At 42.4% G+C, this 16,747-nt stretch overlaps 1 protein-coding gene across 1 annotated transcript in view; it reads left to right on the top strand.

The window, feature by feature from the left end:
• NPSR1 (neuropeptide S receptor 1) overlaps positions 1–16,747 on the top strand; it is a 61,384-nt gene that overhangs the window by 23,590 nt on the left and 21,047 nt on the right. The gene's annotated exons all lie outside the window — the stretch shown is intronic.

The following is a 16,747-nucleotide window of genomic DNA, read 5'->3' as shown; positions in this document are numbered from 1 at the left end:
TTCTGCTTCCCCACCTACAAACTTCTGCATAGGAGATCGACATTTGCCATTGCTATTATTTTAAAAGGAGCTGTCATTATTTCAGATCTCTGCATACAAATGCTTTTCCTGACTGGACATTTGTGTGACTAAAATCAAAGCATTTCCCTTCAGCTGGTTTGTCGTAGTTCAGCCCTGATCAGGACCAGACTACACAGTCTCTCTCTCACTCCCCCCACCTTCCGAGAGAACAGGGAGAGAAAATATAAGGAAAAACAGCTCGAGGTTTGAGATAAGGACAGGGAGAAATCCTTAAAGTTACTGTCACGGGCAAAACAGACTCGACTTGGGGAAAACTATTCATTTATTACTACAAACAGCAGGATAATGAGACAGAGAACAAGATAACCTTCCCCCACCCCTCCCTCTTCCCGAGCTTAACATTATCTCTACTACCTTCCCCTCCTGAGCGGCACAGTGTGGAAGAGGGAATGGGGGTTGCAGTCAGTTCATCACATGTTGTTTCATGCCACTGCTTCATGGTTGGGGGAAGAACTCCTCACATTCCTCCCCTGCTCCATCGTGGGGTCCCTCCCACGGGCCACAGTCCTTCGTGAAACTGCTCCGGCGTGGGTCATCTCTTCCATGGGTGCAGTCCCTCTAGAACAGCTGTCCCAGCGGGCCCTACATGGGCCAGAGCTGCCTTCAGGCATCCACCTCCCCTGGTACGGGGTCCTTCATGGGCTCCAAGTGGATCTCTGCTCCTCCGTGGACCTCCATGAGCTGCAGGGGGACAACCTGCTCCACCATGGTCGTCACCACAGGCTGCAGGGGAATCTTGGCCAGGAGCCACATTACTCCTCCCCTTCCTTCTTCACTGACCTTGGAGTCTGCAGCTGTTCCTCACAACAGGCTGGTAGATGTCTCTCAGGATCTTTTTTTTACATCTTATTCACTTCTCATCTCCTTTCCACTTCTTGCAGCTGGGCTGGATCGAGTCGGGCCCAGTCGGCTGCCTGGCGAGAAGCCAGAGGGTGAGGCCTGTAAGGCCCATGAGGCCTGTGCCTCCCCCTCTGCGCCTCTGCCCCCGCTCAGCTTCTTCACATCTTCTCTTTTTTTTTTTTTCTGTTTTCCACTTCTTAAATACGTTATCGCAGAGGCGTTATCACAGGACATTCTGCTACCAATTGGCTCGGCCTTGGCCAGCAGCAGGTCTGCCCTAGGCCTGGCCAAGTCCACTGAACAAAGGGGAGCGACTTCTAGCAGTTTTCTACAGAAGCTAACACCTTAGGCCACCCCTCACTAAAAACCACAACATGGTTTTTGCCAGTGTCTTTCCCCTCTCCTTTCACCTTCAATGCAATTTCTCTAATCCTGTGTAGAGACCTGCGCTGTGCAGCTAAATTACTCTGCCATCACAGCTCTGTTGATACTGGTAGTGCTGCGTGAAGATTATAAAGGTTTTTCCTGGTCAGCTACAGCACTTTTGAGGGCTGTAAGACAAAAATACAATGTGGCCTGAGTCCATGTGCTAGAGTGATCATGCAGTATTTGAGAGAAATAACAAACAGACCAATATTCTAATCTTAGTGACTTTTCTAGTTAGCCTAGTGGAACATGAGTTAGGCAACCATCTTCAGACACATCCCATCTCTTATAGCTAGGCAGTTGAGTATTTTGGTGACAACCTACATTTGCAAGTCTTGGATCCAAAGGCATTTTAATGTGTGACCTTCTCCACCTGAGGAAGTTACTGTTATTTGGGGCATTGCACCTTTTGCTTTATACAGCGTCATTACTAGCGGGAAAGGTGGAGAGGAAAATGCTCTGTTAGCTTCTTGCAGTGTGTATGAAGTAGGTCTAAAGAAAGCATAAGGCTCTACATCAGTCCTGCGAAGCAGAATGTGACATAACTGTCATAGAGATAATTGGATTAAATTTCATGGCTGCATTCTTGCACACTGGTATTCATTTTAGGGTTTATTCATGCCATCTATTTTAGGTTCCTCACTGTAGGTATGTAAGACATGAAGTCACTCTCCCTGAGCTCCATTAATAACCAATAGAGGAAAATACTCTGAGCTGCCTTTAAGTTTCACTGACTTGCACAGAAGGATTCAATTCCTAATTTAGACCCCTCAAGTTGACTATATAGATCCCTCTGGTGTTCATACGTCACTAAATATGTCAGGATTACTATTCGTCTTTGACAACTAAGAACCTGATCTTGCCCCATTTCAGTCAGAACTCAGAAGGCTCTAACTCAAAACCCACCTGCAGATACAAAATTTTATGTAGAAAATATTTCTCAGTACTTTTTATGTATTTATTTATTTTTAAGTGCAGTAAGTCATATCAACGTATTACCTGATGGAAAACACATAATTATTTCTTTTGTGCTCAGCTTTGTTTCTAAATGGCCATCTGGAATTTGTCCAAACTTTTCTGGGCTCTGCCCAAAAGACAGTTTATTCAAGTTGGATCTGGGAAAAAAAAAATGTAGCGTAAGTGACAAATGTTATTCCAAACTTGTGCAGTAACACTACAACTGCATTAACCTTAAAGGAGAACCTTTTCAGTGCAGAAAACTGTCATGCCTTGCTACACTGGAGGAAAGAACAACCTGAAACTACTGAAGGATGCACTGTGGATACGGATGCATTTTAGCAGCTCATTCTGTTTCTGCATGCATTTAATATACACCACTTCCTCTTAAAAAAAAAAAAGCTTTGTCAGTATTAAACTGAGGTGGCTAAACTCCATAGCTCAAACTTTGATATCCAAAAGAGACATGCTGGTAAGCTGTGTATTTCTCCACTTCTCTTAAGTTAGACTGACAGTAGGAGAGAGAAGACCTACTTAACAATAGGAGTAATCAAAATAGGATGGAAATTACAGCTGGACAAACCCCCAAACATTTCACTTTCAAGCCAGACTTTTTGCTACTTCTTAAGGAACAGGGATAACTGCACTGAAAAGCAGAAGCAGTTGGTTGATCACACTGATTTCTTAGAATGAGAGGTTACTGATGACGAGCAGAAGCAATTTTTCTTGCAAGATGTTTGTGCTTTCATGGTAAACTCGTAAAGGAGAATGATGGACAAAATATTATCGAAATGTGATAGAAGCCTGCAGACTAGAAGTGGGGAATAAGAAGTTTTCAGCACGAAGAAACAGTTTTCTTTGAAGCTGTAGAGACCTGAAAAAACATGACAAAAAGGGAAGCTTAAATGTTTCCTTAAAAAAGTTAAAATCAGCATTTTACTTGTGTGTGTAAATATTTTTACAAAGTCATTTATGAACTGAAGAAATAATGCTAACAGCAAAAATCAGATCCCATCCACTGGATGTGCCAGCTTTTTATCTACTGGGTTTTTAGTATAACTTTAACTGTGGAGATAAGTAGCATACCTGTGCATTTTAATACTATGTTGTTCTATGGATGAATATTTTTCTAGTCTTGAATAGAACTGATTTCTATCCATTTTCACTTTCCAGTTCATATAGACAAGGATAAAATGAGGAACTGACCTTCCATGTGGGAGGGATGGAGGGCCCTCTTAGAAAATGGCTTTTGCATGCTACAGAGATAGGCATTGTATAAACACTGGTTTTCTAATGTGTTATGAGATTGCTGGAGTTACTGCTATGTTACTATTAAGTCCAGAAAAACAATGTAAAGTATATTAAATATGGTAATTTCATACTGCTCCTTAGGAAATTGTCTCTCCAGTGATGTGATGTCTGATAAGTCAACTGAAACACAAGAAGCATCATTTGTTGCTTTATTTTCTTTCCTTTGACAAAACACACACAAAAAAATATTTAAAAATGAAGGGGATGTTCTCTTTTATGTAAACTCTTTACTCAAGAATTGCAAGATCATGGACCTTTCTCATGTAAGTCATTAGCAGATCCCCTTGAAAAGGGCTGAAAGCAAAAGTTAGTTTTTTCTATCAGTCCTACCATGGAATCCAGTGTCACCACTTCTGAGGCCAACTTTGTACATAACCCTGGAGAAGTGAGGATCTTCCAGTGTCTTATTCATATCTAAATAGATGATACCATATCACCTCTTCCATCTACAGAATTAATTTAAATTTGGGTTCCTGAATTTCCCCAACAGAAGCACATGCAGGGACACAGCAAGCCTGACACATCTTAAGTATTGGGCTTGTTAGATGGCTCAGTCTGTTTGGAGTAAGCCTCACATCACCAGCTGCATGGGACTAGTGAAAACTATATTACAGCACTGATCCATTCATGCAATGTAGGAATCTTCAACCTCTGATCATCTTCTCTGAGGTTTTTTTGCAGCGCTGTGGTGCTCAAGCTACCTATGAAACATCAAATAAGTTTCCTTGTGTCAAAGTGGCAAATCTTGCTTCTCTAAGTCAAACTCTCATGAAATTTTAATGCACAAAAGACAACAGCAATAAAACTACCTCTTTGAAATCTTTGCTTTGCAAAGGTATCTAATATTAATAAGTGTCAACTGCATCAGTTGCATATCAACCTAGTTTGTCTGAAAGATCCTCTCACAATACTATGGTGAAAAATTTTACCTCTTTCAAACACTAAAGCTTCTTAAATAAATCAGTAGTGAGTCCTGTACCTTTGTAACCTGCCTGTAAGTGAAGACTGTTTCTAAGTCACCCTGCGTGGGTATGCTACCACTAACAGCTTGGCAAGTTAACTGGAATACCACAAATGAGGTTTTCATCAAGCACCTCCCAAATGCCCAGTTTGCCTTCCATGCAGTAAGTGAACCAACAGGGTTTGTTCAAAATATGGCACATCTTGCACCCCTCAGCTGTTCCTCAAAACAAGTTATTGCCTCCTCTACAGCAAAAACCTGTTCAAAGAGAAGTTTTGAGTTGTGTGGACATGTAGCACTTCAGGTAACAGGGATCTGGTTGTAGAGCGGGTGAGACAGAGGTTCAGTGTTGACCATCTTCTGAGGCCTTGGAGAAAATGGATGGTTAATGGAAATCAGCATGAAAGTGTTTTGCCCTGTGTCTGAGGCAGAGTTATGTGAGCGCATGATACCTTAAGTATGGATTTTCTGTCAGTGATGGGATTAAAAACACTTATTGCACTCTGTAAGCACACACCAACTCCAAAGGCACGTATCATGGAGCATCTAGTGTGCTTAGAGTTCAGCTCATTGCCTACTACCTTCTTCTGTGTATGGTGAAAATACAGACTCCAACACTGAACATAACTTTCTGGGAGGAACACTATGACAAAGCTATCAAATATCAATATTTAGAGCTGGGAGTGGAGGATGGGGAAGGGAGCAGTGGAGAGGATGAAAAGAAAGCGGTACAGTTTACTCATTATGAAAGGTAAAGTATATTCCACTTATGCATCAAAAGGGAAAAATATTTTCCATTTTGAGGGAAATCATACGCCAATACAGAAATTGTTATTTAGGATAAAGATATTGAGGCTAGCTGAAAAAGTAATTAATATGTTGACAATTTGATACTGGCTAGATTGATGCATGTGTTTGTGTGAAGGTTTATGTATTCCAACATATTCGGTATCCTTTCTAACTGTGATTTACAGGAAGACTTCTTAGTCTGTAAAACCTGGACTCTGTAAGTTAATGCTTAGTTTACAGCAGAAATAGCAAGATAGGCAAAAGATGAAGAGAACTGCAGCAAACTTCACAGCAAATGTAATCTACAATAAGGAAGAGAATACACTGAACCCAGGGCTGCTGCCGTGATGGAAAGAGTCCCCAGCACACTATCAGGATTTGCAGTGCTCATTCAGCTGCTAAATGCTACAGCAAGTATCGTTCTCTACCTGGGAAAAAAGCTCCAAGCCATGTACACAGGGTCTGATTTTGAGAGAAAGAAAGTTCATCCTTAGATGAACTCCAAATTCTTCCAGTAAAGAACTAAACTCATGTCTGAACATTACTTTCACAGATGTTGCTGAGCAAGGGATGACCTCAGGAGAGGGGAAGACAGTTATTTAATGCATCCAGAAACTAAAGCAATATGCCACTTCCTCAGTGAACATCAAGGCTGTCTTTAAAATAGCTCCATTATTTTTTTACCAAGTGAAGCACTCCAGCATGTGAGCACAGTAAGGCCTCTTTCCCTCTGTGGCCTCCCAGAGTTCAAATTTTTGGGATGGACTCATGTTAGCTGGTGAGACAGAGCACCTTCACAGGACTGAGCGTTTCCAGAGCCCCCACAGTTTGGGAGGAGGCCACTCACAGGTACCAGGGATATGCTTCAGCCCACACTGAAAAGGACCCCTTTGTATCCAGGAAGAATATATGTGCCAACTGCCAGTCATCAAGCTCCCTAGCAAACCACACTCAGGCACCCATTACTTTGAAGCAAAGGTAGAGTCAGAGTTGAATCAAGCTGGTGACTGACAGGAGGGCACAGGCTGTCAGCTGGAAAGCAAAGGTACTAACTCCAGCAGAGCACATCTCAATATATTACAATGCATTAGAAGTATTAAAGCACTTCAGCTTGCGCAGTTTAGAAGTTATGAGCACAAAGGGCATTTGCCTTTTAATAATGTTTTTATGAGCCGCCTGAGTGGTTCACAAGCAGTTCAATATCCACGGCTGCATACTATTACTGCTGTATTTTCTAGAAGACTACTTGGGAAACACAAGAAAGAAAATGACTGTGATCAAAGCAAAATTACAATACACAATTGCATTTCTGTGAATGCTCTACCCAGCTAATACAAATAGACTGGAAAAAATTGATAGAGCAAGATCCATCAGAAAAACAAAGCAGTGCTTCCAAAACCATACCCCTTACAGGTATGCTTTTAAATAACTCTGTGCTTCACTTACGCAGTTTATACTGTCATATAAATCTGAAAGGATCTGGAAAAGAAATCATAGAATAGTTAGGGTTGGAAGGGACCTTTAAAGGTCATCTACTTCAACACTCCTTGCAATGAGCAGGGACATCTCCAACCAGATCAGGTTGCTCAGAGCCCCGTCCAGCCTGGCCTTGAGTGTTTCCAGGGATGGGGCATCCACCACCTCTCTGGGCAACCTGTTCCAGCGTTCCACCCTCATTTAAAAAAAAAAAAAAAATTTCTTATATCTAACCTGAATCCCTCTACTTTAAAACCATTACCCCTTGTCCTATCACAACAGGCCCTGCTGAAGAGTTTCTCCCCATCTTTCCTGTAGGCCCCCTTTAGGTGCAGGAAGGCTGCTATAAGGTCTCCCCAGAGCCTTCTCTTCCCCAGGCTGAACAGCCCCAACTCTCTCAGCCTGTCCTCATAGGAGACGAAGTGAAGTTATTTTAGTTTTTAAATGAATTGCTGCTTACGCTCTTTACACTTATCAATCTCACTAAATTACCTGCAGGGACAATTCAAATTTCTGGTTATTAATCTCAAAAATACCTAGACCTTTTTGGTCAGGATGAGAAGGCAGATATTTTGAAAAAACTTATTTCCTTTATGACTTTAGCATGCTAGGGTTTCAGTTTTGGGCTGGGATTGCAACCTCAACACAGCTACTGGCTGGCTTGAACCAAAAATCACATCTCATCTGAAGACTCTTGACACTGGTGGGGAACTTTGACTCCATTTTAGCAAACATCTGTGCAGATCTCAGGGGCTCTCTGTGCTCTCATATCTGTCTTGTGTTGAATTCTTTGGGACCCCAGGGAAGGAGCATGCAGGTCCAGCAGTGTCAGAGAGGTCTGATATGGCCACACCAATGAACATCTGATGTACCAGGTCTGTGTTGTGCTACAGCCCTCAGAGACAGCTTTGTGGGTGGGATAACAACAGTTTTTATTTATATTAGTAACAGGCTTTGGGAAAACAGAGCGGCAGCATCTCTAAGTCTGGCTGGTAAAACGTTGGTCCAGTTTAGTGTTTCTTTTCCTAAATTACTTTCTTCAAAGCAATCATTTTTGTGAACAAAGAAGAGCACAAGAAGAACAATTGGTTTTATATTCCTATCACACTCGGCACACACAGCACAGCACAGGGAAATGTGAAGGGTGAGAGGTGAACTCGGGGTTTTCTTTGGGGCCCCAGAGCAAAAGCAGATATTAGGATGGCTGATACTTTGATAACCTTTCTTGTGTCCCAGTGGTAGCCCTGAATATGCTTTGTAGATACACTCAGCAGCCAACAGACTGAACTGTGCATTTTTTACACCGGCAGCAGTTGGCTTTCGCTGTGTCAATTTATGTTGGTTTATAGGAAGGCTTAATTCTTGTTTTGACAGCTACAGAATTGTTCTGTGGTCCTGAAGGACTGATTACGGTTTTTCTACCTTCAGCCTGTTTCAGACATTCAACTCCTAATGACAGTTCTGCCATGTTTGGTTTTGGTTTTGATAAAAGGTGCTTGGCACCCAAGCTATGTAGTCCTCTGGGTCCAACATTTCAGCATTAAGGGAGGAAGTGGGTTTCTTTCTGAATTGCCTGGAAAACATGTTGCCTCTAAATTATGTGGACTTCTGTTTGATTCCCTGCTGAAAGTACAGGCAGGATTGTCATCTGACGGAGGGGATGCTTATTTTATCGTCACTCTATGTGAGAGTTTGACTTCCACAGTCCGTAATGACTATGCTTTACTTGGAATCATCATTTAGGATCTCATTAGCTACCATTAAAATACATGACTTTAAACTTTTGACATTAGATGTACAAATACATCATTAACACCTTTTAGTTCATCATCTGTACTGCAGCATTTCTAATTGCAATCGAACAGAAATTATGCTAGAAATAGCCTTTGCATGCACTAAAAAGCTACATTAACAAGATAGCTTTTTTTTTTCTATTCTCTTCTTGCATATCAAAGCAGTGAAATTTATTTATTATTCAGAGTTAGATTGTCTTTGTGCCACTAAGAATAAAACACTTTTTTTTTTTCCCCTTGTCTTTGCAAAGGGCTGTACCCAGAATTTTCATCTGGTATTTCCTCCTCACCTGTCAGTGTGCGCCACTCATATTCAGGTGTTTTACAGGTTTTCTGTGGAGGGTCACTTCCTTTAACTACGTTGTCCAGCTAGTTACCAAATGCTTACAAAGGTTTAACAGGATTCATGGAATTCAGGTCAAAGATATCACATATGGCACTACAGTTAATGAGTTGCATTTGAAATATACTTCCCAACAGTTAAATAATAGTGATTGAACACTTAATCTTGCTTAAGTTTGACTTAGATATTCAGGCATGCATAAGTCATGTTCATGTACCTAGAGAAGCTTGATTCCTATTTCAAAGCTTACAACCACAGGACTCTAACTATGATTTCTGCAGATCTGCTGTTACCTGTTGTGTGAACAGCTGCTAAAGCTATTTTTCCACTCTTTAAATACCAGTGTGAAACTATATTCAGCTGATTCTATACAGTCTTTAAAAAAAAAAAAAGTTCTCTTTACATAGAACTTCCCACTGAGCAACTGCATACAACTTTTATAATGTTTGATCCAGTAGACCATGGCCTCAACTATGTGTAAGGTACACAAGATGGGAAGTGGGAACTTTGTCCTAACATTCAGAATTCTCATCAACTTCATCTGCCCCTGCACATCCTCCCTAAGGGGAACTGCAAATCCAACTGGTATAGACAGAAGTCTGAATAAGGGGGAATTTGAATGGAAATAGTTTACTTTCCTGACTAGTTCACGATACATCCTGATTTCACAAGAAAACAATTCTCCAATCAGTTTTTCACCTTTCTGGGAGGAACCAGTTTTTCTGAATGGCTGAAACCACCACTGATGTGGTTGAGCTGATACTACAAGCCAAGTCCTCCTCCTTGCTCACCCTCTACTACATTTGATGTGCTGCTGCTGGATCAGTCATCCTGCCCTCTTTTGGCAGGTGCTGTGCTCCCTCCTACAGCACTGATGCCTCAGTCTAGCCCCCTGTGCCCTTCCAGCTGTATCCCCCCCCCAGCAAGAGTGGGGTGGGAAGGGATTTATTACTAAAGACAAGTTAAACAAAACCCTAATGCCCTTCACAGTAGCAGAGCATGTTGAATTTTAATTCCTAGGGACCTGCTCTCCAGCTCTCTTGTAAGCACTGTTTCTTAAGAGGTTAACATTGTGCAGGATGTGGTTTTCTCAACCTTTCATCTTTTAGACTGGATGAGCTCTGGAGCAGGAGCCTCACTGCATCCACCCTTTACAACATCTAGCCTAACAGGGCCTCCCTCATCTCAGGAGGAGAAGGACCTCAGAGTAGGAATGTAAGAAATGCAATAAATAAATATGCTTACCCAGTGCAAAAAAAAAATTCCTTGTCACTTTTTGTGAGCCAGAAAGAGAAAGCAAGCATCACTTCTGCCACTGAAAAAAAAAATCCACACAGCTTTAACAGGGGAACTGAACAGGTTTCCTCTTGAAAATTTTCAAGTGCGTTTTGTTTCATCCATTACATTTTGTGTTCTGCTCCAGGCTCCCAGGCCTGAAGGAGAAAATACACAAGAGGAGTGGTGTAATATACATCATTGGTACATGTGGCAAACCTGCTGCCTCATGCATGCTCTAGCTCAAGCACCACAGCAGAACAAAGTGTTTATGGGTGTGCTTGCTGATTCCCCACGAAACCTTAGCACACTCCGAATTTCAGCTTGCACTTCTCTCCCTTTGCCAGGGATTCTCTGGCAGAGAGCTGGGATCCTTGTGCCATCTGACCACAACCACATCTGCTCTGCATCAACACTTCTGAAAGAGTTAAATTTAAGATGGGTGGGTTCACAGCAGCCCCAGAGCAGAGAAGCCAGCCTTTCCCCCCCTTGGCCCTATCTCCAACATCGTGCCCAGATGCTCTGCAATGCTGAAGCAAGGGGCTGCAAACAGCTACAAACTCAGACAAACACGCCTGGAGAGACTATGAAGAGGATGAATAGGCCATCAAAGTGTGCAAGTATGAGGGTGGCTCTCACCCCTGGGCAGCCAGCCGTGCCCCCTGTGCGCCCCTCACTGCATCACCGCTGTATGGAGAGGCACTGCACCAGGGTCATAGGGGCTCTGTGTTTTAAGAGCTAAAATGTAATAATTTTAAAAGACATCTTGCTAGTATCTTGTCCTACAGATGTCCAGAGCAGGTATGTATTTCACCATCAGCTGCTGAACGAGAGCAGAGGGCTGGGTACATTTTCTAGCTAACATGGTCACAAAATTATTTCTCTTGCAAAGCCAGATGTGATGTTTTCAGTGGAAAGCATGGACCAAAGGAAGAATGGGAGCAAGGGTGTAATGAAACGAGCTGCAGGGATGTCTACAGGAGGCAGGGCATCTTCTCCTGCTCTCTTTCCCTGGTGCCTGTTCTTGAGCCAACCTGGCACTTCAGGAGCCCTAGGCACACTTAAATTTAAATGGCTTGCACCCTCAGATCTGTAACAAAATCAGCTAGGAGTTGTACTAATGTGCAAGGCACTGATTCTTGTTAGCTGACAGCACATCAAGTGTGATTCGGAGCAGCAGTGGCAGAGCAGTGATGGCTGCCTCATCACTTCAAAAGCCATAGACAGAACTTTACTGCTGCACTAGGACAGCGATGCCATTTTTGTTTTCAAGTGTCAATCACTCCATTGCAGGCAGGTGTTAATAAAAGGCTGCTTCTGATGCTCCCAGAGGATGTGCTCTTTGGGAAGTGGTAGGTGACAGGAACACACATGGTCCAAAAAAAACCAAGCCAGTTCCTGACGAGGAACTCATACCCCCTGTCTTGCCTTACAAAATGTTGCTACTGCTGCAGTGCCTTGTGCAGCTTGGTGCTGTCAACAAAGCAGAACAAAACATCCTTCATTAAAATGGAATCACTCTGTAAATGACATGAAAAGGAGGAGGAAATTTCAGTAAGAGGCACAGTTTCACCAGAAAGTCATGGATCACCACATCCAGCTTAATAGGACTGTTCTCATCAGGGGAAAAAATGATCACGCTGCAGCTGAGATGACGTGTGGAGCTTTTTAACCCACCACAGCTTACCAACAATCTGCTCTCCACTTCTGACAGAAAAGACTTTCAGCATCTTTAGGGTCAGTGTCTTAAGGGAAGAGTGATGTCAATACTAATAATCAAATGGTAGATATATTTTCTTGCAGACTTTCTAGCACAGATTTGTACCTTAACCTCCTTAGCAGTAAAGAAAGAAATATCCTGAAGTCTGCACAAGGTACATCCCTTTGGCAATGCCATCAAGTCAGTGAATTCCTATGAACAGATTAACTGAGGCAGTTGGAACCTGCCTCTATTCCCATGCCAGATTGCTAATTACCTCCATTTGTTTTCTGTAATGGACTTCTATCTCTGTAGAGGATTTTTTGCCACGAAAATTTGTCTCGCTCACAACAACAGCAAGCCCGCATTCAGATTTGTCCCTCCAAGGGCAGTGTTTTTGTGTTCACATATTTGTGCTCATCGGTCGTACGAGGCAGCACCCACCACCCAAATTGCTGCAATCACCTCCTGAACCGAGAGGTTTCTGTGGTCAAATGCCTAGAGGCAGTGCCTGCACTCAGTCATGCCCATGAAAAATCCAAAGGGATTTTGCTGAGCATGACAGAGACTTGGGTAAAATTGGTCTTTAGGGCCCACAATTTTGACAGGTTGTTTCAGTACTCACCGTATTTCCCAGCCATAGATGCTGTGGCAATGTACTCAGCGTGTCTCAGTCTCCTCTAGGAGCAACAGGCTGCTTCTCTTTCTGAGTAATTTTCTTGGTCTTTTTGTTAAATACTGTTTAAATATGCTGTATTTTGAAATGCTGACAGGTTTGTAAAGTCAGATACTAGTTCTGCCTTTGAGGACTGGCTGTGGCCATGGTGGTGACCTGCCTGGTTCATGTGTCTCCATGTTGTGCAAACCCCAACAGGCCGTTTTTCCCTCCCTCTGCATCCCAGGCAAAGCCATCTTTCCTCCCTATCTCCCTCTGTGTTTCCTTATTATTGAAGTCTCATGGAATTTTTCTATTAAATTGGTTTATAGAAACTCCATCTCCCCTCAAGAGCAAACTGCTACAATCCCCATCACATTAGTGCTGTGTCTTCTCTTCGACAAGGAATGGTTTCGTCTGCATCAGTTTGTGAATATACATTTGTCTTATGTTAAAAGTCTATCACTTGCTGGTGTTTTTTATTTTCTATCAAAAGAGAATATATGTCATTAATTGCTTTTCTGCCTGTTTTTCTGAGGAGTTAATTGAGCCTATAACCAAACAGTTGCCTAGCAATGCAGACACAGAACCACAGTACACACACTACTCCTTGTTAAAAAAAAAAAGACAACTGTTAAGAAAGCAGCGGCAACGACAAGCTCACACAGAGTTATGAGTGAAGGTTGATTAGCACTGTTTTCAGGAAAGAGCTTTGGCCTAGGAACATTTGTCATTGAAAGAACGCAAGTATCTGATGTGCAAGCCACCAGCTTAGTAAGGAGCAGTAAAGAGGACACTGAGGTTTAAAGCAAAGTATTGGCTATGTTGGTTTCCTGTACCTGACATTTACCACTTAGGACATCAATGATGTAATCCAGTGACGTGCATCAAGGTGTGGGCTTGCCAAAAGCAACCGGGGAACGTGTGATCTGCTGAAATCGCATCATGAGATCAGCTGACACTTCTAAACACTAACCTCTATTACAGCCATTCAAATTACATGACGAATGAGGATTTCAAGGCACTGTGATGGTGCCTGTAATTGCATCTGAGATGATACACAGGTGAGGATTCATCTACCAGTGACTAAAGCTCTGCTGGTAATTCATGATCTGTGTGTTAGATTTATAGCACTGGCACATTGGGTCTTTTAGATCAAAGCAAGGTTATGAAGATGTGAAAAATATTAAGTCTAATTATTGCAGCTGTGATGAGCAGTAAGATAACACAATAAGGAGCAGCAGATTCAATGTCTAAATCACTAATAAAGGTTTGCACCAGGTACCTGTGGCACTGGAGGAGGGGAGGACACAAAGCAAGAAATGGCCAGATAGGACATTCAGGGCAAGAAGTGCTGTTAATCGGAGGAGCTTAAATGTGTGTTTAGCACAGGGGTAAACAATTAGCTGACTAGAGAGAGAATAATGGCTGCGTAACAGAAAATTATGCATACAAATAACATATTAGAGTGTATACAGCAGGGAGCAGTAGCACAAATTCTTTGTCATAATTTGTAGGCGTGCTGCATTTTTCCTTCATGCTGTCTGATCTCCTGCAGGAGTCACATTATTTACTTGGTAGCCCTATGTAAAGTAACTTGTGTCTGCATGACAAATCCTCCAAAGGATCCAAGGACCCCTGTGCAGTTGGGTCAGACTGAAAGAGTCTTGTCCTTTGAAGAGATGGGAGAAGAGACACCCTCTGGAGTAGGCAGTAGAAGGGCAGAGGAGTGAGAAAAGTTGGTCTGGTACTTGGTAGATCAAAAAGACGACAGATTTCTGAAACTTGCAGAGGGCATGAGGACGTTGTGTGGGAGAATGTTTCTATAATTAAAGAGTATTGGGAAATCTGGCTGATTTGGTGTGCACACACAGCTAGCTGCATCTGCTTTGGCATGCACATGTGTGTTGTGCTCAGGGGCGCACACTCAGAGGAATGCGTGCTGAGCCCTTCGCAGCAATTCAGAAACTCAGCACAAAGAGTTCTTAAAGTGTGCTGCTGGGGGAGAGGAGCTGAGGCTGCCAGCACAAAGAAGCTGTGGAGTTTAAACCTTGCCTAAAAGCCTCTGCAGTCACCTGAAAAGCTTGACTCAAAGGCTTTTAAGGGAAAGACAGTTTTGCGTTCTCTTTAAAGCTCCTGAATTTCTTAAGGCTATAGCTATATTGGTAGGTAATGCTGTGCAGCAGGAACAGATCTGTAGCAGGATGAAAACAGAGCTGATATCCACACTGTGCAGTTGAGGAGGGGGGCTCTGCTTCAGCCAAGTAAACCCCACTACAGTCCCTCAGCCTGAGCAGTGGCTGGCAGCTACATGGTGTGGGGTGCATGAGGGACATCTCTGGAGAGCACTTTCGGGTCGAGCATCAGCTGAAGTGAAGGCTCATTCCCCTGCAGTTTCTCCATCACATGAGCCAGTGAAGTGAGGGCCATCCACAGGTTAAAAAATGCACATGTGATGCAAACTAAAAAGTTGATGCTGAAAGTGTGCTTCTGGGCCTGCCCAAATTTTTTAAACCCAGCAGGCAGCTCTGCACCCAGCATCTTGGAGACCACCAGGATGCTGGCCCTTCTCTCTCTTCACCTGCAGGAGGCACCTCCAAAGCACTCTCCTAATGTGTTGGAAAGAGATGGCAAAATGGTGGTGAGAAGAGGGAAATGAGGAGAGAGCTGCCTTCCCTTCTCCCTCCCTTTACTCTGGAGTACACTGAGATGGGTAGGAGGGAGGGTAGCCCCTGCGCTTTTCTCCTCTGGAAGGAAGCTGAACTCCCATTTACCACATTCTTGGCAGATGCTCAGACCATCAAAAGCTGGAGGATACCCTGAGGTGAAGCTCTATTGATCTGTATTACTTTGAACAAATGAATATTTCATCACTGGAGAGAGAGAGAATATGAATCAATAATTCAGGAGTAAGGAAAGGGGTAGGGATGCATTTCACATTTTTAAACACTTAAACTGTGGTTCCTTCGAAGACCACCTTAATTATATACACCTACAATCTTTTCCCTAAAGTCTTAAAGGCACTATACTCATCAGAGGAACAATCATCCCTTGCCTCATTGCTCTGATCAATGAGGAACATTTAACACACAGTTTCCAACCACAAACTTCCTTCTGGAGGTCATCTCTGATCCAGCCTCCCTCTGGAGACAAGGAAAGAGAGAGAAAATTGCATTGGAAAACACTGGGAGAGGAAAGAGCAAACCAGAATTACTTGAAAAACGAAGTCATAAGAAGGGAAGCCATGTTGTTACATGCAACAGTACTGATATTTCTGCTCTAATTTCATTTTGAACTAAGCCTTGAAGAAAAACAGGAGATACAGGATTACTGACATAGAAAAAATAATCCTAGCTTTCCAGTGAAGCAAAACAGGTTGCTCCTTCCAAAGCATTAAGCTGAGATCTCAGTTTCCAGCTAGAAGTATCTAGAATTTCTGTAATTTCAAAGGACTTAGTAGAAACTCATTTTGCCATGATCCATACCTGTTTTCTTGGAAATACTTGTTCAAACTCTTTATTGCTCAAAAATTATTTGTTGAATTGTTGAAATATCTTGTTTCCAAAAGTATATTTCAAACCATATTTTTCTGATATGGGGGTTGGAATGCCTTTATTACACTAAATTTCAGAAATAGTTTTCCAGTGACTAAAATGGTGGTATCAAAATTAAACATTTTACCTCACCACTCTAAATTTTTAAAATTTGGATTGAAGCTATTTCTGTGTATTACTTGTTTTTGTCCTGACAAATCACACAAAATGTTTTCCCAACCTGCTCTCTCCCTTTGTGGTAATCTGTGCAAGAAGAGCAACATGCTGTGTTACTTCAAGCAGCAGAACACTGGATTGACGCACATTTTCTTCCATGGACAGCACTTAAAACATTTATCCTGTCCTACAGGGAGAGAATTTTTTTATTATCTTGGTTTTTAAGTCAAAACTTAATATCACCCATATACATAACAGCAGTACCAGCTTTTGCAATTCCTTTGTAAAACTTGGATTGCTGTGAGCACTCATTCGTTCAATATGAAGCAGAACAAAGGCTGGAATATCTCCTTAGATTTTCTCACAAAAAAAAAAGTAAAAAGAGGACAGAAAAAGATAGCTTGAGGTGTATTTATTTTGGTGAATGCAAA

The sequence above is a fragment of the Chlamydotis macqueenii genome, chromosome 2, assembly GCF_036417535.1.
Source record: "Chlamydotis macqueenii isolate bChlMac1 chromosome 2, bChlMac1.mat, whole genome shotgun sequence".
In the NCBI taxonomy this organism is placed as follows: Eukaryota; Metazoa; Chordata; class Aves; order Otidiformes; family Otididae; genus Chlamydotis; species Chlamydotis macqueenii.
This window is presented reverse-complemented; position numbering and strand designations above follow the sequence as displayed.